The following is a 24,388-nucleotide window of genomic DNA, read 5'->3' as shown; positions in this document are numbered from 1 at the left end:
ACCCTCGAGGGATTCCTGTCACATTACAGTATCTGAAAGACACTCATATTCTGACCCTCACAACATAGTCCATTTCCAACAGTACTGGTTTTAAAGGATGTAAATTGCAGTGCAGAGAATTGTCAGACACCAAGGAGTAATGATCGAAATATGATGGTCATTGGACCTTGTCTTGGGAGAAAGAGCTAAAACTGTGATCTAGATAGTCTCACAGACTTGAACATGCTTTGGACTTTAGGTTTTTGCAAATCAGGCTCATTCTAATATTTTCTCCCAAATGCTGAGGTAGGAGCCCTATGATCTCTTGTTTCTCCCTAGGAATCCATTGAAGAGGCCATCTCCACATTCAGAATCAAGGTATGACTATTACAAGGGGCTGATTTTTAAAAAGAAAAAGGCCTACCTTTTTCCAGTTTGACAAGGTTTATCATGGTTAAAGCAACATGTGAAATCATACGATCTTGTTATGATAGAAGAAAACAATATGAAGTAGATCATTTTTCCAGAGATGACCACAACAGTGTCTCCATCATGAAGTGGGTGTATTTTTCTTCCCTTTGAATCTGGGCTGACCCTGTGATTGCTCTGACCAATAGAGTGTGGTAGAAAGAATGTTCTAAGACTTCCAAGCCTCGGCATTAAGCAAAAGCATTTAAGCAAACCCGATAGCTTCTGCTTTGTACTCTGGAAAATGCCAGCCACTCATAAGGAGAGACCACCCTGCTAGCCACAGGGAAAGGCCATGTGAAAAGAAAGATGCCTGGCCAGCTCTAGCTCTTCAGCTCATCCCAGCTGAGCTATGAGACACATGAGTGGAAAAGCCCTTAGGAAGTTCCAGCTCCAGCAGACACCATATGTAACAGAGATAAGCCATCCCCACGGAGCACTGCAAAATGACAGCATTGTGAACAAGTAAATGATTATTGTTTTAAGGCACTAAATGTTGGGGTAGTTTTTAAAGCAGCAATAGATAACCGAAACACAAAGCTAACAGAAATGCCCATCACAGATCAATGACTCTAAGCTCTACCAAATAGAGTGTTTGTGATGAAAACATCTTATCTCAGGAGTCACTTGCTTTCTGTTTACTCTCTTGCTGATTTATACTCTTCCCACCTGGTGCTTGTTTATCCCAGTGGTGCACCAAGGAGGGAGTGCCTCGGGGCAGCATAGGTAAAGTCTGTCCCTAGGAGGGAGGAGTATTTTACCACATTGTTTGGAACTGTTGGAGCATAATAATAAAAAGCAAACTGACTTTTAGTCAATTTTATTTTAAAATTCTTTGCAGACACACAAATTTACTGTGTACTGCCGGTAGCTGGGGCAGATCACTCCTGCTGTCACCCTCCCTGGTATGCCACTGATTTACATAAATGCATGCAGTAAAACTCAGGAGTAATGTCATCTCCATAGCCTAGAGCTGTCTGAACACAACCAAACTGTCAACTTACACAAATGCAAGCAAGCTTTTCATCTGTTCACTGACAAAGACCCAGCCAGGTTCCCCGCCTGGGCAGATCCAGTGAATCCAACCATCCCTTAATTCACAGAATAATTCTTAGCGTGTTGCTATAGTACCCACTTCCAGGCTGACCCCCTGCTGTGGGGGTGACCCTTTCCCCATCTGTCAGAGTCCTCCTGTCTGTTTTCCATGGAGCTCAATACACTCCCTTATCTACCCTAACAAAAGGGATTCAACCTCAAGTTTTGTTTTGAAGACTCACAGTGCAGGACCACATTCACACCAACAAACAGATACAATGCAACTAATGCCTCTGCCTCCTGCTTATGAAAGCAGGCTGTGGCCATCACCCTGCGAGTGGCATCGAGGCTGCTAAAGAATGTTGTTTCTTACCAACTTGTAGGATGGCTACTTGGGGCAGCCTCAGAACAAAGCAACAAGTTGTTCAGTCTGTACTGAGGAGAATCTCAAAGTGAAGTCCACTTAGGTCTTTTTCTAACTACCCATCAATAGTTAGGATCCGCTGGGCTTCTACTATGGACACAGCATGTTGCCAAGTGTCAGGGAAAGACAAGAAATTTTTAAAATTGCATTTTAGATAAACAATCACTTAGCATTCCAGTGACATCTGCTGTCTTAAGGGAAGAAAGGGTCTGTCTGGGTCTCCAGAAAGCCTGGAACAAGGAAGCAAGAGATTCTGTGATTTCTGCTTTCTGAAGTAAAAACAGAAAACAGACGTTTAACTGGGCTGCCAGTTACCATCTCAGAAAGGAGTCAAGAATTGTTCCAGGGCAATAAGTGTAAGAGCTTTTCAAGACCCTGCAACCTTTGTGACTTTTGTATGTTTGTCTGTTTGTTTAACCCTATTTCCACATGGTGATTTGAAATAAAATCCTTAAAAAGGATCTGTGTGCTGGCTGAGGCAGCAGAAAGGAAAAAGGAGGAGGGCCCTCTTCATTCAGTAGCCAGTGCTAGGGAGGAGTCCCCAAGAACTGGGGTAGCCTGCCCTGGATTGTGACTAACGATCACTCCAGGCCTAGGATATTTTCTCCAGTTTCTGGAAAGTCCTTTCAAGGCTTCTTAGTTTCTGGCTGAATGTCTAGATAACCGAATTATTTAGAACTTAGAGCAGAGGCTGGGCACGATGGCTCACGCCTGTAATCCCAGCACTTTGGGAAGCCAAGGCGGGCGGATCACCTGAGGTCGGGAGTTCAAGACCAGCCTGACCAACATGGAGAAACCCCATCTCTACTGAAAATACAAAATTAGCTAGGCATGATAGTGCATGCCTGTAATCCCAGCTACTCGGGAGGCTGAGGCAGGAGAACCGCTTGAACCAGGGAGGCGGAGGTTGCAGTGAGCTGAGATCGCACCATTGCACTCTAGCCTGGGCAACAAGAGTGAAACTGTCTCAAGCAAAACAAAACACATTCAAGCAGAAAGCAAGGTCATCCCTTAATGGATATGGCCTAGAGACGTGATACAGAATGGCCCTTCATACACCACCCTAGCTCCAAGGAGCCCTGAAGCTTGAAGAGGCACTGTGTGGGGCAGATGTGACTCGGTCTTGGGGCGGTTGTTGGACATTAGTTGAAGTGTGTGAGCAAAGGACTTTGTAACTCCCGCTGCCAAAGCGACTTCTTCACTCACAGTGCTACTTCTGGGCACTGCCCAACAGTCCACATATGCCAGAGGCAACTCGAGGTGGGTCTGTAACCATGAATTGCTTTGTTAGGATGACAGCTTGAGTACAAGTGCCTTTCTGCTCTTCTCAAAAGGATGCAGATGATATGGTTACTACTTACATAAGCCACACACTGCCTAAGTCATCTACCTAATCTACCTATTTAAGGAAAACTTGTTGATTGGATTCTTTTTTTCTTTTTGCATGAATGAACTACCTTAAATACCCATTTCATTTTGCAAGATGAATTTGTGCTTTTAAATGTCCATGTTTCTCATGGCTTTGGCAAAGCCAGCCTAAACGTTTTGATCATCTGAGGCAAGGTTTTTGATTTCTGTAGTACCCTTTTGGGGCCTCTTTTCCTGCTTTATTCCTCTTTGATAGGAGTAGGCATTTATTTCTCTTAAATATCCATTACATTTTGCAACATGAATTTGTGTGTTTTTGTTTTTTGTTTTTTGTGTTTTTTTTGAGATGGAGTCTTGCTCTGTCACCAGGCTGGAGTGCAGTGGCATGATCTTCACTCACTGCAACCTCTGCCTCCCAGGTTCAAGAGATTCTTCTGCCTCAGCCTCCTGAGTAGCTGAGACTACAAGCGTGTGCCAGCTCACCCAGCTAATTTTTGTATTTTTAGTAGAGACGGTTTCACCGTGTTGGCCAGGATGGTCTCGATTTCTTGACCTCAAGATCTGCCCGCCTCAGCCTCCCAAAGTGCTGGGATTACAGGCATAAGCCACCACACCCGGCCTATTCAACAATTATTTAATGAGCACTTATTCTATGTCAGGCACCAGGCATACAGCAGTGAACAAAACAGATAAAGTCTTGGCCCTCAAGAACCTTCCATCTAGTAGAGGAGATACAATAAACAAGTAAATATGTAATTTAGTGTGTGCTGTGAAGAAAGATAAGCTGGGTAAAGGCTTAGAGAGAAATTGGTGGGGAAGTCAGGAGGGCCTCTCTGAGGAGATGGCATTTGAGCATTGAGAACCAAAGGGCATAGAAGAGTGGTCCAGGAGCAGAAAGAGCAAGTACAAAGGCCCGAGATAGAAGAGTCCTTGCTGTGCCTAAGAGCAGTGCGGTTCTCAGCAGTGCTACACAGTGTAACTGAGGATTTGGCATGACCTGGTATCTCATGGGGACCTGACCAGACCCATAGGTTTACAAGCTAAAGAGCCGTAGAACTTTGAATTCCTTTGCTGTCTTTTGGGTTTTTACAACACTTCCAGAAAGGCCCACAGATCTCTGAGAGTCACTTTTTGTGTTTTTTATTATTATAACGTGAAACTAAATTGTAGAGCCCTGAGAACAGGTCTCACAGAATGGGCCTCAGGTAATCAATTCTGTTGCATGCTGGAGATAAATACACTCTGTGCTGTCTGGTAAGGAAGGAAGGGACAGATAATTATGGAGTTCCTGCTCTGGAATGGGGACAGTTGCTTATCTTCTAAGTGCCTCAGTTTCCTCACATGTAAAAGAGGGACAATAATACCAGCTCAGAGAGACAATAAAGGCAGAAAGGTGCCTGGCACATGTAGGTCTTTGGTAAGTGTGTGTTCTTACCAGCACATAGACCCTTCTTGTCCTATTTCTTTTTGTGTTGCTGTAACAGAATACCTGAGAATGGGTAACTCATAAAGAACAGAGATTTATTTCTTACAGTGGTGGAGTCTGGCAAATCCAAGGTCGACAGACCTACAGAAACACAAGAAAGCGTGTGCACACACATGAGAGGAAGGGGATCAGACTCATGCTTTTTATCAGGCATCCACTCCTGTGATAACTAATCCACTCCTGGGATAACAGCATTAATCCATTTATGAGGCATCTCTTTTTTTTTTTTTTTTTTTTTGAGACAGAGTCTCGCTCTGCCGCCCAGGCTGGAGTGCAGTGGCGTGATCTTGGCTCACTGCAAGCTCCGCCTCCCGGGTTCACGCCATTCTCCTGCCTCAGCCTCCCGAGTAGCTGGGACTACAGGCGCCCGCCACCTCGCCTGGCTAGTTTTTTTGTATTTTTTAGTAGAGACGGGGTTTCACCGTGCTAGCCAGGATGGTCTCGATCTCCTGACCTCGTGATCCGCCCGTCTCGGCCTCCCAAAGTGCTGGGATTACAGGCTTGAGCCACCGCGCCCGGCCGAGGCATCTCTTAAAGGTCCACCTCTCAACACTGTTACACTGGGGATTTAGTTTCTAACACATGAACTTTGGGGAACACGTTCAAACTATAGTGCTTCTCATATGAAGGATTTTCTCTCTAATCACCATGTGGAAAGAGGATGGTATTTATTTATCTATTTCCCTTTTTTGAACCCCAAATAGATTAAAAGGAAATAGGATTTTAAAAGAAAATAAGAGGAAAAATGCTTAAAAGCTTTAATAACTTCTGAGTGCTTGAGCCCCCTCAAACCATAAAATTAACAGCAAAGTATCTTCATCTTCTTTAATAAGTGTCTAAGCACAAACCAGAGAGGTGGTCTTGACCTATGCTTGAATTTGTGCCTACCTAACCTGCATTTTATATTATGTGAATGTTTAAAACCATAGTTTGGAAAAGAAGTCCCTCCCCAGCACACACTGATACACCTGGGTTATTTTACCTGCTCAAACACAAGTGCAATAGAAACCAATCAATCCTGTAAATTAAACTCCTGGAAGCCATATAATCCATAACTCAGAATAGAATTTAAAGTGAGAAGCAGCTGAATCAGCTGAATCTAATGGTTTAAGAGCCCTCATTCTAGAATCAGACCTTAGTGCAAGCTGAATGACTTTGGGCTTGACCTCTCTTAGCCTCCATTTCCTGATGCATAAAATGGGGATTATTAGAATGCCTCCTTCAGTGGTTCCGAGGTTGATGAGATAATGCATGTAAGCACTTAATACAATGCTTGGCACTATAGTAAGAGCTTATTAAAAGGTCATAAGAGTAACCTGAGTGTGCTGGGTTCTCCAATGTTTGGGCAAGTGTTATATGAGCTGGGGGGGGGGGTCAAGGACGGCCTCTCCGTAAGGTGAGTTCTGAGCCAAGCTCTGCATGATGAAAGGGGCAAGCAAGCTCTGCATGATGAAAGGGGCAAGCAAGCTCTGTGAAGCTCTAATCAGTGACTGGTAACAGAAGGAACAGTGAGTGTGAAGGTCCCACCACACCACAGGGGTGCTTAGAGGACCAGCAGTGTGGCCGGAGTGCAGCAGTGAGGGAAAGAAACTGGAGAAGGAGACCAGATCAGAGAGGTGGGCAGGGTCTGGTTCAGGAGGGAACTTGCAAACCAGAATGAAAAGTCTAGATTTCATTCAAAATGTGATGGGAAATGAGAAGATTCAATACTTTCAAAAGAATACCCCTGGCTGCTGTGCAGAAAACTCATGTAGTGGGTAAGATGGAAGGCAGGGAAATAAGATGCAGTAATTCAGAGGAGGGAGGGTGGGGTTAGGACCAGGATGGCAGCAGTGGAGGAGGACGTAAATGAATGACTGAGATGAAGATTTATTTTGAAGATAGAGACAATAAGGCTGCTTAGTGAACTGATGTGAAGTGTGAGAGAAAGAGAATCAAGGATGGTGCTTGGGGTTCTGATAACACACGGTGAACAATGATGCTATTTAAGGGAATGGGTGCCAGGCACAGGGGCTCATGCCTGTAATCCCAGCACTTTGTTAGGCCGAGGTGGGCAGATCACTTGAGGTCAGGAGTTCGAGTCCGGCCTGGCCAATGTGGTGAAACCCCGTCTCTACTAAAAAATACAAAAATTACCTGGGCGTGGTGGCAGGTACCTGTAATCCCAGCTACACGGGAGGCTGAGGAAGAGAATAACTTGAACCTGGGAGGCGGGGGTTGCAGTGAGCTAAAATCATGCCACTGCACTCCAGCCTGGATGACAAAGTGAGATTCTATCTCTAAAAATAAAAAATGGGGAGAAACAAAGAAAGGATGAGGGAGACACATTGAGCTTGAAATGCTTTTTATATCCAGGTGGAAGTTCCAGGGCAATTGAATATTTGGGTCTGGAGCTCAAAGAGGAGGTGGGAGTGGTGATGTAAATGTGTAACTTATCAGCTTTAATATTTATAGCCATAGGCCGGGCGCAGTGGCTCAAGCCTGTAATCCCAGCACTTTGGGAGGCCGAGGTGGGCGGATCACAAGGTCAGAAGATCGAGACCACAGTGAAACCCCGTCTCTACTAAAAATACAAAAAATTAGCCGGGCGCGGTGGTGGGCGCCTGTAGTCCCAGCTACTCAGGAGGCTGAGGCAGGAGAATGGCGTGAACCCAGGAGGCGGAGCTTGCAGTGAGCCGAGATCGCGCCACTGCACTCCAGCCTGGGCAACAGCGTGAGACTCCGTCTCAAAAAAAAAAAAAAAAAAAAAAATATTTATAGCCATAGAACAAGATGGAAGGAGCTAGGGAGAGATTATGGACAGAGGAAAGGGCTGAAAGCTGGGCCCAGGGCTCTGACATTTAGAAGAAAGAAGATAAGGGATATCCAGCCAAGAAGAGTGAGAAGGGACAGCCAATGGGGTGACTGAAAATAAGACAGCATGGTGGCCTGATCCAAGTACTGAAACTGTCTTTGGAAGGAAAGTATGACCAACTGCAGAGAAGCCAGATACGATGAGAACAGCGAGATGGCTTCTAGATCCAGCAAGATGGTCTACAGCAGATGTACTGATAGCAATAACTTCACTTACACATACCCTGAGAATGACCTTGTAGTCTAAGAAGATGTGTGTTTGGAGTTACAAGCTGAGGAATGTGGAAGTGGCCAACCCAGAAATTCACTCATTATTCATGAAGGACATCTGAACCCCCGGGCCACCTCTTGGAATGAGGGTTGTACAGGGGAAAGAGGCTCTTTGTTTGGGATTAAATGAAGGTTGCTAGGTGGAGGTTGCTAAGTGGAAATGCCATACAAACTGCATGCTTTTTACAAATGGTGGTGGTGCTTCTGTCCAGCTCACTGCCATTGGACCATCCCTGTTTGTAAATCCACCCAACAAACCCTACGTCTCGTTCATTGTCTCCAGGTCTCTTCTTCAGCCTCTCTGACATGGTGCTAGCCCTACTGGAGTCAGCAGGGGTCCAGCACGACAGATGGTGGTCAGTGGTGACTTTGGCACAGGGAATTTGTGAGGAGTGTTGGTGGCCATGGAGTCCTGACTGGAGTGGGTTAAAAAGAGGGAGGAAAATCACAAGAAAGAGAGACTGGAGGTGAGGAAGCAGACATAGAAGGTCTAAATGCATTTACTTCTGGAGCTGCCATAACTAAGAACTGCAGATTGGGCAGCTTACAGAACAGAAAGGTATTTTCTTGATAGCTCTGGAGGCTGGAAGTCCAAGATCAAGGTGTTGTCAGGGCTGGTTTCTGCTGAGGCCTCTCTCCTTGGCTTGTGGATGGCTGTCTTCTCCCTGTGTCCCCACATGCTCTGCCTGTGTTGTCTGCGTCCTAATCTCCTCTTCTTGTAACGACACTAGTCATACTGGATTAGGGGCCACCCTGATGACCTCTTGATCACTTCTTTAAAAGCCCTATCTCCATATATAGTCACATTCTTTTTTTTTTGAGATGGAGTCTTCCTCTGTCACCCAAGCTAGAGTGCAGTGGCACGATCTCAGCTCACTGCAACCTCCACCTCCTGGGTTCAAGCAATTCTCCTGCCTCAGTCTCCCGAGTACCTGGGATTACAGGCACATGCCACCATGTCCAGCTAATTTTTGTATTTTTGGTAGAGACGGGTTTCACTGTGTTGACCAGGCTGGCCTCAAACTCCTGACCTCAGGTGATCCAACAGACTCAGCCTCCCAAAGTACTGGGATTACAGGCGTGAGCCACCGCGCCCAGCCATATATAGTCACATTCTGAAGTGCAAAGGATTAGGGCTTCAACATATGAATTTGCGAGGTGCACAATTCAGTCCATAACACTAAGCAATTCTTTCCTTAGAAACTTTGTTGTTAAGGAAAGCAAAAGATCAAAGTGGAACTAGATGTGAATGGGAAGGCAGGGAGGTTTTGTCTTTACTTTGGGCTTTTACTCTGGGAATTACAACTACTGGTATTGCTGGTAAGAACGGTATGGCAGAGAAGCTGAAACTGGCTGCTGGCAAGAGGGGGTGATCACGGTAGCAAAGCCTGAGTAACTGAGAAGGGATGGGATCAAGAGGTATCCAATGACTTACTCAGGTCACATAACCTGTGAATGATGGGGCCGGCACTTGACCTCAGGAATCCTTACCCCAAGACTCTTCAGTCCAACCAAGCTGCATTTCAATTCCTGTCTTTGAGAGCAGCAATAACCATAACAATCTCCCAGGATGTAAAGGAGGAAACGTATTCACTTATCAAATTACAGCTGTCCTGGCTACCTACATACTAGGTACTCAAGACTTGAAGAGGAGGAAGGAGATCAGTGGGTTCTTGGAAGGGGAAGAGGACAAACAGATAAGACTCCATTTGCCTGATTGACAACTAAAACACCCTTAGGAAGTCCAGTTCCAAAGGTGGTTGAATATTTTGAATCCCTGACTTAGCATTGGCCAATTTTTGTTGTTGTTGTTTGTTTGTTTGTTTGTTTTAGAGTCTTGCTCTGTTTCCTAGGCTGGAGTGCAGTGGCACATTCATGGCTCACTGCAGCCTCGACCTCCTGGGCTCAAGTGATCCTCTCACCTCAGCCTCCTGAGCAGTTGGGACTGCAGGTGCATACCATCGCGCCAGGCTATTATTTTTATTTTTTAATTTTTTGTAGAGATGAGATCTTACTATGTTGCTCAGGCTGGTTTCGACTTCCTGGGCCCAAGTAATTCTCTCACCTTGACCTCCCAAAGTGCTGGGATTATAGGCATGAGCCACCATGTCTAGCCTGGCCTGTTTGTATGAACTGACCTTGGCTTTGGGTCCCCACCAGTTTCGGATGTTGACATCTCTTCAGCTTTTCATGTGCAGATTATATTCTCTGTCCCTAGCACCGAGGAGCACGTGGTTTTGTGATTTTACTTCTACAAACTGTCTTATCACAGTACTTGCATGTCAGAGTCCAGATGTAAACAGATCAATCAATGAGTAAACCTTGGCTTCACATTTTGTGCAGACAAACTTAACCGATACATATACAAACAAAGTCTCTTAGCTCCTGCACAGCCTCTGTGTCACCAGATCTTTGCCTTAAAAACACTTCCTTTTTTTTTTTTTTTGGTAGCAGCTTTATAGAGATAAAATTCACATGCTGTATAATTCATCCATTGAAGATGTGCAACTCACTGGTTTTGGTGTTTTCACACAGCTGCCAACGTTTCCTTCTTGACATTGTGGTTTTCACCTGAATAGACAGGTCAAACTCCCAACCTCAGTACGACTCTGCTATTTTCATCATGGCAATTTCCAAACCCATAAAGGTTATCTGAAGGCAAATGTAGATATGACTGGGCCTTCCCTGGTGCCTCGTTAGCAGCTGATGACTTGTCTAAGTTCATCCGGTGGAAACTGCTCCATGTCTGTTATATGGGTGGCTGTTGTGGAACGAATGAACAAGGAATTGAGTGAGCAGTTTTAATACAGTAAAGGATGGATGCCTTGCTTGGTGCACGGACAATGACATCTCAGTATTTTTATTCCAGATGGCAGAATGCTAAATCCCTTTCATTTGTTTCACATCTTCTTACCTCTCTTTCTGCTAAATGCTCCATTTCATTATCCTCCAAAGTGTTTGTTTTGAAACCATGTATGTCAATGTCCTCTTTCCTCTCATGGAAACCACCTGTAGCAGCAACCACTGGAGCTGCTGCAAACATTTGTTTTTGATAACAGTGTATTCTGAACGTCTGTGGTTTCAATTTCTATTTTTGTCCCTGTCTGTTGTAACTTTTCGAACAAACCCGTTATACCTTTTACGAGTAGCTTTGCTTTTCCCAGGCATTTGCACTCTGCCCAACACGTCAGCTACATAAACTGTGACAAGGCCATTGCAAGATTGCTCTATCATTATTACCCAAGAAAATGTCTTGTGAGAGACCAAAACTCTAAAAGGCCAGCATATAGACATTTTTGGCCTTTTATTAATTATATGCAATCATCTCTGAACACAGAAACAGTGTCAAGAGACTATCATTCTTTTGGAATTTTGACCAACAATACAGAGAAGCAAAATAAACCACTCAGTCCCAATTAGAAAATTTTTTCTCTTATTCATCAGTGTTCTCCACTGACACATAAAATTCACCACTACACTCTCTCACATTTCATTTTTGTCTTTGAGCTCTAGGCCTACCTCATACAAAACTCCTCCAACCTTTCATTCATTCAGTAAGAACTTTCACCATTTTAAAATCAGTACAATTGTCTAGTGACTTAGAGTTTTAACATGTTTTCATCTGCGTCGTTTAAACTGGTCCTCACAACAATTCAGAGAATGAAGTCAGAACAACCATTATTGTTGTTTTTTTTTTCTTTTGAGACAGAGTCTCGCTCAGTTGCCTAGGCTGGAGTGCAGTGCCACGATCTAGGCTCACTGCAACCTCTGCCTCCCGGGTTCCAGCGATTTTCCCGCCTCAGCCTCCCCGGTAGCTGGGACTACAGGCGCGTACCAATACACCTGGCTAATTTTTTTGTAGTTCTTAGTAGAGACAGGGTTTCACCACATTGGCCAGGCTGGTCTCCAACTTCTGACCTTGTGATCCACCCGCCTCGGCCTCCCAAAGTGCTGGGATTACAGGCATGAGCCACTGCACCCAGCCTAGAGCAACCATTATTACTCCCATTTTATAGACAGGAAACTAAGGTCTCTTGGCTAGCCAGTAACAAAACTTGTACCAAGAAATTGATTTGAATTCTAGTCCAGGATTTTTTCCTACCACAATACTGACCTTCATATTTCGCTATGATTCTCCAATGTCAGCTGCATCAAAATCCCCTGGAGAGCTTGTTGTATCACAGATTGCGGGCGCCCGTCCCCAGCATTTCTGATTCAGTAGGTCTGGAGTGAGGCCCAAGAATTTTCTCATTCACACCAACACTTCTCCACTTTGTCCCTTGCCTTCCCCTTCTCAGCTTCCCTTCCGGCTAGGGTTGGCCATGTGACATAGTTCTGGCCAATGAGATGTCAGCAAAAGTCTTCTAGGACAACTGTGCTTTCCTGATGAAAAGGGATAGAGTTGGCTCTTCACCCTTTCTGCTTCTTCCTGCCCAGAACAAATACGCAGTGCTCAGAGGCACAGCAGCCACCTTATGTCCAGCACATTAAAATGGACAGGATAGAAAGACAGGAGGAGGCTGAGTCTCTGATAGTCCTAGGTTCCTTACCTCCAGACTGCTTTTTTTTTTTTTTTTTTTTTGAGAAAGAGTCTTGCTCTGTAGCCAAGCCTGGAATGCAGTGGCAAGATCTTGGCTCACTGCAACCTCTGCCTCCGGGGTTCAAGCAATTCTTGTGCCTCCTCCGAAGTAGCTGGGATTACAGTCATGTGCCACCATGCCTGACTAACTTTTGTATTTTTAGTAGAGATGGGGTTTTGCCATGTCGGCCAGGCTGGTCTCAAACTCCTGGCCTCAAGTGATTCGCCTGTCTTGACCTCCCAAAGTGCTGGGATTACAGGCATGAGCCACCACACCTAGCCCAGACTTCTTTTTTTTTTTTTTTTTTGAGACGGAGCCTCGCTCTGTCACCCAGGCTGGAGTGCAGTGGCCGGATCTCAGCTCACTGCAAGCTCCTCCTCTTGGATTCACTCCATTCTCCTGCCTCAGCCTCCCAAGTAACTGGGACTACAGGCGCCCGCCACCTCGCCCGGCTAGTTTTTTGTATTTTTTAGTAGAGACGGGGTTTCACCGTGTTAGCCAGGATGGTCTCGATCTCCTGACCTCGTGATCCGCCCGTCTCGGCCTCCCAAAGTGCTGGGATTACAGGCTTGAGCCACCGCGCCCGGCCTTTTTTTTTTTTTTTTTGAGACAGTGTCTCACTCTGTTGCCCAGGCTTGAGTACAGTGGTGCAATCATAGCTCACTGCAGCCTCCAACTCCTGGACACAAGTGATCCTCCCACCTTGGCCTCCCAAAGTGCTGATATTACAGCATTAGCCACTGCATCTGGCCTTCAAACTCCCTTTTTTTTTTTTTTTGGAGATGGAGTCTTGCTGTGTTGCCCAGGCTGGAGTGCAGTGGCATGATCTCAGCTCACTGCAACCTCCGCTTCCTGGGTTCAAGCAATTCTCCTGCCTCAGCCTCCTGAGTAGCTGGGATTACAGACACCTGCCACCACGCCCATCTAATTTTTGTATTTTTAGTAGAGACGGGGTTTCGCCAAGTTGGCCAGACTGGTCTGGAACTCCTGACCTCAAGTGAGCCACCTGCCTTGGCCTCACAAAGTGCTGGGATTACAGACAGGCGTGAGCCACTGCACCTGGCTCAAACTCCTTTTCATGTGAGGAAAAAAAAAAAAATCTCTAACTATTGAATCACTGCGGTCAGTTTCTCTATTATCTGTAGCCAAAGGCATGTCTTACTGATACAGATAAAAAGAAGGCTAGAAAAAGAAGAGTACATGACAGTGTGGAGACTGCATGAAAAATGGCATTTAACAAGCAGTTTTGAGGACTTACTCTGTAGCTGACATTGTGCTAAGTGAATGAAGCAGGGGTCCTGCCCCCAAGGTGCTCATTGTCAAGGTGGACAGACCACCATGTAAACATATAAAGAATGCACTGTGAGGGGACAGACGTATAAATAAAATGCTATGGAAACCCAGAAAAGGAACCCTACCTAAGGAGGTCAGGAAATGATCCCAGGAGATAACATATGAACAAGGACTTGAAGGATGAATACAGTTATGTCAGGAAGCAAAGAGAAAAGAGCTTTCTGTGCTTGTGTCCCTTCTTTCTGACTCAGCTGGAGACGGGTTGGAACAAAGGCCATAGCCAAACATCTAACTAGGTAATAGGGGATTCCAAAACCCAAGCTGCCTGCAGAGCCAACTTCAGGAAACTCAAAGTCCAAAGAACCAGGTGGGAAATTGTGAAGGTTGGCAAATACCTGTGACAGCAGGTCTAGGGAGCCAGAAATCTGGGGCTGAAAGACAAGAGCCAGAGAGCAGAGGGCATTTAGGGAGAACAGGGCAGTAGCTGGGAAAGACAGGTGGAGGCCTGCTTCTCAAGGAGTTCAGAAGCTCAGTGTACAAGCTCAGCAGGTCAATAAATACCCCATTTCATTATCTTATCATTCAACTTCATTTTCACATTCAGCCCTCATCCTGTTAGGGCTGTGGGAAAGTCATCTTAGTTCTTCCTGGGGATTCCCCCTGCACCCAAGGCTGTGCTAAAATTCTGTTGCCTTAGTTGGCCTCCAGGGCCCTTCAGTCCCTGGTGCTGCTGTTTCTGTGACATAGGAACCCTGGCGGTAGGACCCTGTATTAGTCTGTTTTACATTGCTATGTAGAAATACCTGGGCAGGGCACGGTGGCTCATGCCTGTAATCCCAGCACTTTGGGAGGCTGAAGTTGGAGGACCCCTTGAGCCTAGGAGTTTGAGACCAACCTGGGCAACGTAGGGAGACCCCATCTCTACCAAAAAATTTAAAAAATAGCTGGGCATGGTGGCACATGCCTGTAGTCCCAGCTACTTGGGAGGTTGTGGCAGAAGGATACTTTGAGACCAAGAGGTTGAGGCTGCTGTGAGCTATGATGATTCCACTGCACTCCAGCCTGGGCAACAGAGAGAGACCCTGTTTCAAAAAAAAAAAAAAAGAAAAAGAAAAAGAAGAAAAAGAAAAATACCCGAGACTGGGTAATTTATAAATAAAAGAGGTTTATATGGGTCACAGTTCTTCAGGCTGTATGAGAAGCATGGCACCAACATCTGCTTCTGGTGAGGGCTCAGGATGCTTTTGCTCGTGGCAGAAGGCAAAGGGGAGCAGGCATGTTACATGGCAAGAGAGAGCGAGATGGAGGTGCCAGCTTCCTTTAAACAACCAAATTTCATGTGCACTAATGGATTGAGAACTCACTCATCACCAAGGGGATGGCACCGAGCCATTCATGAATCATCTGCCCCCATGACCCAGTATCTCCCACTAAGCCCCACTTCCAACATTGGTGGGGTTCACATTTTAATATGAGATTTGGAGGGGACAGATATCTAAACTCTGTCACACTCCATCTCCCTGATGGACCATGGGAATGTACACCCAGTGCCTGATACATCCAGAAAGCATGGCACAGGTCTTTGCCACTGATGGGTGCCAGAGATGTCTCTTTCCTCTTCTCAGGCCCAGCATCTCTTCTTGGTGTGGGGGAAATCCCTCCCTGTGACTGCACCACTGCACTCCAGCCTGGGTGACAGAGTGAGACCGTGTCTCCCAATAAATAAATAAATAAATAACAGAAAAGGCAATGAATATGATTAGGACTGGTTTCTTCTCATCACAGAGTTCAGCAGTGAGGCTTTCGGGGTTAGATTCTTGGCTTATTAGACACTCAGGCTCTCTTTTTCTTCTGCCATACTTAAGTGTGTGTGGTCCATGCTCAAATGTGCTTTAGTTTCACAAAATGATCATTTTAGGTCCCACCATCCTATTTCAGGCAGCGGGAAAGAGGAAGAGGCCAAAGGAAAAAGGGGTCTGCCAGCCAAGTGGGGCTGCTTTTAAGGAAGTCTTTCCAGGAGACTCACTATATAACTTCTGCTTACATTGGCCAGAACTTAGAACTATTTTCAAGGGAGGCTGGAAATGCAGTTCTTAGCTAGGCCCATTACTGCACCAACTAAATCAGGTTCCCTTGGTAAGGAATGTAAGGAATGGAAACTGGATAGACCATTATAATCTCTACCGTAAGGAGGTAGGCAGAAGAAAGAAAGAAAAAGAACATATGGAGAGAGAGAAAAAGGGAATGATGCCTTGAAAAGTGTAATCATAGGCTGCTTTTAGTTACAAGTTCTTAAAAACTGAGCCCAAACTAGCTTAAACTTTGATCAAGTAGCCAAAACAATTTACAGGTGGGGCAGATGTGTTTGTTGGGGCTCCGGCTTTGCAACTTCGCTGTTTTCTTGGATATGCCCGTCTGTGTTGGCCCTGCATTCAAGCTGACCTCACAAATGACCATGGAGTGGCTGAAGCAGTTCCAGGACTCACATTTGCACACCACATCATCCACAGCAAGACTGACCATTTTCCTAGAAAAAGTCCTGAAATTAATTTATTCATTCCAAAATATTTCTGAGTACCTACTGTGTGCCAGGTTTTTTTCTAGGTGCCAAAGATAATGACAGAGATCCTTTAGTCATCTATTGTTGCATTATCCTGAAACTCAGAGGCTTAAAACAACAAGTATTTATTATTTTACAGTTTCTGTGAGTCAGGAAACCGGGCAGGGCTTAGTTGGATGCCTCTGGCTTCGGTTCTCTCATAAGGCTACAATCAAAATGTCAGCTGGGGCCGGTCGCCGTGGCTCACGTCTGTAATCCCAGCACTTTGGGAGGCTGAAGGGGGTGGATCACTTGAGGTCAGGAGTTCGAGACCAGCCTGGCCAACATGGCAAAACCCCGTCTCTACTAAAAATACAAAAAATTAGCTAGGCGTGGTGGCATGTGCCTGTAATCCCAGCTACTTGGGGGCTGAGGCAGGAGAATTGCTCGAACCTGAGAGACAGAGGTTGCAGTGAGCCGAGATTGTGCCATTGTACTCTAGCCTGGGCAACAGAGCAAGACTCTGTCTCAAAAAAAAAAAAAAAAAAAAGATGTCAGCTGGGGCTACAGTCATCTTAAGGCCAACCAGGGGAGGATTCAACCTTCAACCCCAGCTCACTCACATGGTAGTTGGCAGGCCCCAGGTCCCTGCTGGTTACTGGCCAGAGATGTCAGCTCATTGCAACATGGACATCTCTATTGGGCTGGGAGTTGCGGGTGGAAAGAAACAGACAGAAGTCAGTCTTTTTGTAAAGCATTCTCAGAAGTGACATCCCATTACTTTTGCCATATTTTATTTATTTTGAATTACTGCCAATAAGTCCAGGCCACGCTGAATGGGAGGGGATTACATAAGGGCACGATTACCAGGAAGTTCAGATCGTGGGGAACCACTCTGAGACTGCTTACCACAATATCTAGTCAGTAGAGACAGGCAATAAACAAACATATATCATATGTCAGGGGTGATAAGTGCTAGGAAGAAAATCAACGCAGAGTAAGGGAAGGCCTTTATTATGAAATGTCATTTGGGTAAAACCTGGCACACGGGGCAGTATGCCATGTGGGCATCTGCGGAAGAGCATTCCAGCCAGAGGGAAGAACAGGTGCAAGCTCCCTGAGGCGGGAGCATGCTTGGTGTCGTTCATGAATCACACAACCAACGTGCCTGGAGCTGAGTGAACAAGGGAGGAGACCAAGTCAGAGAGGTGGGGTGGGATCATGAAGAGACTTAGAGAAGATGGTAGAGACTTTCCTGGAAGGTTCTGCACAGGGGTGTGATGTCATGATCTACTTTACTATTAAAAAATCTACGATGTGGGCAGCAGATGGTACAAAGGGCAAGAGTAAAAGCAGGTAAACCAGTTGGGATTCTACTGCAGTGGCCCAGGGGAGAGAGAGCGAAATCATGGATTGAGTCATATTGATGCAAGTGGGGAGAAGTAAGTGGGTTCTGGATATATTTGATAAGATTTGCTGATAGATTGTCTTAGGGTGGGACAGAAGGAGGAGTCAAAAATGACTACAAGCCTTTCAGAATAAGGCTGTCTAAGGTCAGGATGCCATTTGCTCAGGTGGGGAGGACGAACCTGAGAGAGCAAGATTTTGACCATGTGAAGTTTGGGACACCTGTTAGATAGCCAAGTGGAGATGTTGCAGAAGAAGTTGGAGTCTGGAGTTCAGAGGAGAAGTGGAGGCTGGCAATAGAAATTGGAAAGGCATCAGGATCAAATTGTCATTTAAAGACAGAGGACTAGATGAGATGAATCACCTAGGGAATAGGTATTAAAGGAGAATGAGCCCTGGAGCACCTGGAACCTTTGGAAATAAGAGGATGAGGAGGATCTGGCTAAGGAAACTGAGAAAGAGAAACAGTGACAAAGGACCGATGATTCTGGAGAGAAAACCAATAGGGTCCACCTAGGAGAGCAAGAGGAGAGGCATGCCCTTTCACATGCCTCCAAAGGTCAAGTGGTGCCACTGGATTTGAAAAGTAGCAGGAGGTCATTGATTACTTTAGAGAGAGCAGCTTGCAAAGTCATAAGGTCAGCAGCTGGACAGTATTGGATTTGGAAGGGAAATTAGCTGGGCCCGGTGGTGCGTGTCTATGTTGCCAGTTACTCAAGAGGCTGAGGCGGGAGGATCAGGTGAACCGGGGAGTTCAAGGCTGCAGTGAGCTACGATCGTGCCACTGCACTCCAGCCTGGTTCACAGAGCAAGACCCTGTTTCTAAATAAAATAATTTTAAAGTTGGAAACAAAGCACAAGGGAAAACACTTAAGTTATGAAAAATTAGAATATATTGATATCAATAACAAAACATTATAATAAAATCTAGAACACAGAAAGAGGCAAATTGTTTTCAGTAAATACAGTGAGGCTTAGGATCTTTACAATGGAAAAAAAAAACTCATGCAAATTGATAAGGAAAATACTAAGACCTTACTAGGAAATCAACAAAGGACATGAACAGACAGTTGGAAAAGGAGGAAATACAACTAGTAAACAAAGATAAAGAAAACTGTTTGGCACCATTAGCAAGAAAAGAAATACAGATTAAAACCTTAAGATGGGCCGGGCACAGCGGCTGACACCTGTAATCCCAGCACTTTGGGAGGCCAAGGCAGGCGGATCACGACGTGAGGAGAGCAAGACTATCCTGGCTAACATGGTGAAAACCCATCTTTACTAAAATACAAAAAAATTAGCCGGGTGTGGTGGCGCGTGCCTGTAGTCCCAGCTACTCGGGAGACTGAGGCAGGGGAATTGCTTGAACCTGGGAGGTAGAGCTTGCAGTGAGCCGAGATTGCGCCACTGCACTCCAGCCTGGTGACAGAGCAAGACTCTGTCTCAAAAAAAAAAAAAAAAAAACCCCATAAAATGACGTGTTTTCAACTACCAAATTAGCAAAGAGTTATTCATATCATTTAACCCAGAAATTCCAGGTCAGGGAATCCTAAGAAACTAAGCCAAAATGCAAATGAAAAAGCTAGTCACGATTCTATTTATAATAGTTAATAACAGAAAATAGCCCGGCATGGTGGCTCACAGCTGTAATCCCAGTGGCTCAGGAGGCTGAGGCAGGAGGATCTTTTGAATCCAGGAGTTCGAGGTTATAGTGAGCCATGATCTTGCCTTTGCACTCCAGCCTAGGTGACATCTCTAAAAAAAAAAAAAAAATTAAAAATAACAGAAAATAATCAAAATGCTGAACACCAGGAGACTGGCTTAGAAAAGCATGGCACATTCATACAATAGAATATTGATCAAACACATACCAAAAATGCTTGGGAAGAATTTATGGTAACACAGGAAAATGCCTGTATCATATTAACTTTTTTAAAAAGCAGGATTGTAAATTGTATATACCTTTTCTTCTTACCTATGGGAACATATTTCTAGAAAAAGGGAAACTCACCAAAATGTTCCCTCAGCATCACACAGGAAGACTGGCTACCATTCTTTCATGCAGCACGCCTTTGTCTCGAACTCCTGGCCTCAAGCCATACTCCCACCATGGCCTCTCAAAGTGCTAGGGTTAGAGGCGGGAGCCAGCACAACTTTGTTGAATTCTATACTGGCTTCTCTGCCAAGTCCTGGGAGTACAAAGATAATTCAGAAAGTCCTTCCCTTGAGGAGCTTGCATCTATGATCCGAAAAAGTGTTCTGTGTGAGTAAACAATCAAGCCTCAAAAGCTATAAGCATAATTGGAATCCAAAAATATCACAGCAGAAATGAACACAGCTGCAAGGTAAATGTTGACCGCACAGCTGGGCCTTCAGTGATGCTGCCCAGAGGCAATGGGGAATTTTGGAGCGTACTTAGCTGTCAGTTGAGTTCTCGGAAACCCCAGTGCTAGAGTAAAGATGGCCTTGACTCCAAAGGAATGAAAGTCAAGGTGTAGCTAATAGAATTGATAGAATGAAGCTGATACTCCCAAACAATATTTGTTGCCTAACTTCCTGCTATAAGTGGTTTGGTGTAACAGTGACTTTGCTCAGCCTCTGCTCAGAACCACCAGAGTGACTTCAGATGCATTATTGGGCTTCTTCCATCTTGGGTTACTTCTTGAGCCCCACTCTTTGGCAACGACTAGCTTGGAGGTTCCTGCTGCAGTGTTAGGATTGGGCCAGTGGGAATGCCTCTAGTTTCAGGTTTCTCACAGGTGGAGATGACAGAATGACACCTTGTATTTCTAGATTCTTTTATGTATATTTCACATATATTTTAAACATTCTGGGCCTGGCGCGGTGGCTCATGCCTGCAATCCCAGCACTTTGGGAGACCGAGGCGAGTGGATCCCCTGAGGTCAGGAGTTTGAGACCAGCCTGGCCAACATGGTGAAACCCCATCTCTACTAAAAATGGAAAAATTAGCAGGGTATGGTGGCTTGCGCCTGTAATCCCAGCTACTCAGGAGGCTGAGGCAGGAGAATCACTTGAATTCTGGAGGCGGAGGTTGCAGTGAGCCAAGATTGCGCCATTGCACTCCAGCCTGGGCAACAAAAGCCAAAAAAAAAAAAAAACAAAAAAAAAAACCACCTCTATCTCAAAAAAAAAAAAAAAAATTCTGACTCACCTGCAAATTGAAGAATGAAGTAATTGGTAGCTGGAAATCAACCAGCTGCATTTTAAAATTTTCTGGCAGTGTTACCTCCATCTCGCTTCCTTTACCTATCAAATTGTAGTTATATAACAAATGCTAAATCAAAAAAACAAAGATTCTGATAGTGTCAGAGAGAAAGCTCTCCCAGAAAGCTACTTTCTGAAAAGTCCAACCAGGTTATTCTTTAAGTGTTTTGGTCCATGGTGTAGCAAGGCAGATTTAGAGAGCAAAGAATAGATACAATGTGATTTTTTTCTTGAGACGGAGCCTTGCTCCATTGCACAGGCTGGATTGCAGTGGCTGGATCTCAGCTCATTGCAACCTCTGCCTCCCAGGTTCAAGCAATTCTCCTGCTTCAGCCTGCCGAGTAGCTCGGATTACAGGCGTGCGCCACCACACCCGGCTAATTTTTGTATTTTTAGTAGATGTGGGGTTTCGCCATGTTGGTCAGGCTGGTCTCTAACTCCTGACCTCAAGTGATCTGCCCACCTCAACCTCCCAAAGTGCTGGGACAGGCATGAGCCACCGTGCTTGGCCACAATGTGATCTTTAAAATAGATCAAAGAGGCCACCCTGAAAGAAAATGAGTATTTGATCATAAAATTAAGTACAATTTAAAAATTCAGTTATGCTGTAATCCCAGCACTTTGGGAGGACAAGGTGGGAGGATTGTGTGAGCTCAGGAGTTTAAGACCAGCCTGGACAACATAGCAAGACCCTGTCTCTACTAAAACTTGAAGAAAAATAAGAAAAAGATCATCCGGGCATGGTGGTGCATGTCTGTAGTCCCAGCTACTCAAGAGACTGAGGTGGGAGGCTTGCTTAAGCCCAGCAGTCAAGGCTGCAGTGCCACATGATTGTGCCACTGCATGCAGCCTGGACGACAGAGCAAGACACTGTTTCAAAAATAAATAAATAAACACATAAACAAATAAATAAATAAATAATGTTCAATTCTTAGCCAGGTATGATGCCTCACACCTGTAATCTCAGCACTTTGGGAGGCCAAGGTGGGAGGATCACTTGAGCCCAGGAGTTTGAGGCTCCAGTGAGCTATGATAGCTTCACTTCACTACAGCCTGGGTGACAGAACAAGCCTCTGTCTCTAGCTAACTAAATAAATAAATACTCATTTCTTAAGAGAAACCTTCAATAATTACCATGTGATCGGGACTGAAATGTCTGAAGGCAAACTATCTGGGTTCAAATCCTGGCTCTGCCACTTCCTAGCTGTGTGACCTTAAACAAGCTACTTAATTTCTCTGTGTCTCAGTATTTTTTCTTTATCTGTAAAGTGGAGATGATAGGACCTCCAGCCTGGGCCACAGAGCAAGATTCTATCTCAAAAAATAACATAAAATGAGAGACACCAGAGAGCTCCCTCATGCCTTCTCCCCCTTGAGGACACAGTGAGAAGATGCCTAACTATGAATCAGAAAGTGACCTTTGGGCCAGGCACCGTGGCTCAAGCCTGTAATCCCAGCACTTTGGGAGGCCGAGATGGGCGGATCACGAGGTCAGGAGATCGAGACCATCCTGGCTAACACGTTGAAACCCCGTCTCTACTAAAAAAAATACAAAAAACTAGCCGGGCGATGTGGTGGGTGCCTGTAGTCCCAGCTACTCGGGAGGCTGAGGCAGGAGAATGGCGTAAACCCGGGAGGCGGAGCTTGCAGTGAACTGAGATCTGGCCACTGCACTCCAGCCTGGGCGACAGAGCCAGACTCTGTCTCAAAAAAAAAAAAAAAAGAAAGTGACCTTTGGGCCGGGCACGGTGGCTCACACCTGTAATCCCAGCACTTTGGGAGGCCAAGGCAGGTGGATCACGAGGTCAGGAGATCAAGACCATCCTGGCTAACGCGGTGAAACCCCGTCTCTATGAAAAATACAAACAATTAGTCGGGCATGGTGGCAGGCGCCTGTAGTCTCAGCTACTTGGGAGGCTGAGGCATGAGAATCACTTGAACCCAGGAGGCGGAGCTTGCAGTGAGCCAAGATCATGCCACTGCATTCCAGCCTGGGCTACAGAGGGGAAAAAAAAAGTGACCTTTGGCCAGATGTGGAGGCTCACACCTGTAAACCCCGTGCTTTGGGAGGCCGAGGTAGGAAGATTGCTTGAGGCCAGGAGTTCAGAACCAGCCTGGGCAACATAGCAAGAGCCCTGTCTCTAAAAAAAAAAAAAAAAAAAAAAAAAAAAAGGCCCTCCCCAGACATGGAATTTTTGATCTTGGACTTCCCATCCTCCAGAACTGTGAGAAATATGTTTCTGTTGTTTATAAACCACCCAGTCTATGGTATTTTTATTATAGCAGCCTGAACCAACTAAGATAAAGGTATTCATGGAAGTGAGGAAAACAAATAATGTCTTTATGGGAACTCCAGAAAGCCACCCAGCCAGTCCTCAAGGTTAGCGCAGGAACATCGTACCACCCTGGAAGGTGGCCATTAGTCAGAAACTAGAAGGTCATTCAGGACACTGACCAGCTGTTGTGGCCATACCATCTCCTCATCCCTTTGCAGCAGGTTGAGTTGGTGTCTACTTAGAGCTGAATCTGTTTGTATTTTTTTTTTTAATTATCTTTACTATAAGGGAAAAAACACAGTAAAACAGACCTGGTAGGTGGTAGGGGTGGAAGACACAGAAAAATATCATGACCAGACAAGCTGCCTAGACATGGCTTCCTGCGAGGGAGGACCATGAGTTGGCCTTTACATCACCTGCTTTCCTGATTCAAAGAAACTTTCCCCCAGCAAGACTGGGCCCAGGAGCTCCATTTTCCAATCTCTTCTCTTCCTGGGCATTTAGGAAAGGGTGTATGGTTCTCCAGCTTTCAAGACATTGAAGACAGTATGGAGAAAAAGGGAAGGATGTTATAGCCCTTTGTTTCAATGCCTTCCCCAGCTCTTGCCCTCAGGATTTGTTGATGCTGCAGATAGGAACCCCATGGAACTGGGGCAGCTTAGGCAGCAATAAGCTGAACAATGAGGCCGTATTGATGAGGAAGGAAGCAGCATCACACCTGGCTTGGAAGCTGTCAGGAGGTAGAGTGCCATAGGAGAGATGCTAAGGAACTTTCGGGCAGAGGTACCTGGAGCCTGTAGTCCATCTGCTCCCAGTGTGTCAGTAGTCAAGCCTTTCCTTGTTAAGGGGGTCTCAAAGGACGTCCCTTTCCCCATATGCAGGAAGTACATAGCCTGCCAGCTTCAGAAGCCTGTCCAGCTAGAGGTGTGGTGCTCACTTCCACACCTGTAGGTGTTTGTCCAAGAGTCAACCTGAGATTCAAACCCAAGGCCTTTAGGCCCAAAACAAGTAAGCAAGTAGCAGCCCAGGAAGTCAAACTAAGATCTGCGAGGTTCCAAAATGCCAACTCCTTGCTTCTTCCTTTCTCAGCCTACCAACATAACTGCTTGGAGAAGCCTGCACCAAATCACGTGTTTGCCAGCTACTCGGGTAGCTGTTAGGGCCAGGTAGAGACAGAGGGCAGGT

General features: G+C 45.5%; 1 long non-coding RNA gene across 1 annotated transcript; it reads right to left on the bottom strand.

Moving 5' to 3' along the window:
- Window positions 1-9,695: 9,695 nt before the first annotated feature.
- LOC139355805 (uncharacterized) lies at window positions 9,696-12,185 on the bottom strand. Its single transcript, XR_011606872.1, has 2 exons — window positions 11,998-12,185; window positions 9,696-10,644 (listed from the first exon to the last, which is right to left on the bottom strand). It is a non-coding gene; the product is annotated as an uncharacterized lncRNA (long non-coding RNA).
- Window positions 12,186-24,388: the final 12,203 nt, after the last annotated feature.

Source organism: Macaca nemestrina, chromosome 8 (assembly GCF_043159975.1).
Source record: "Macaca nemestrina isolate mMacNem1 chromosome 8, mMacNem.hap1, whole genome shotgun sequence".
Classification (NCBI taxonomy): Eukaryota; Metazoa; Chordata; class Mammalia; order Primates; family Cercopithecidae; genus Macaca; species Macaca nemestrina.
This window is presented reverse-complemented; position numbering and strand designations above follow the sequence as displayed.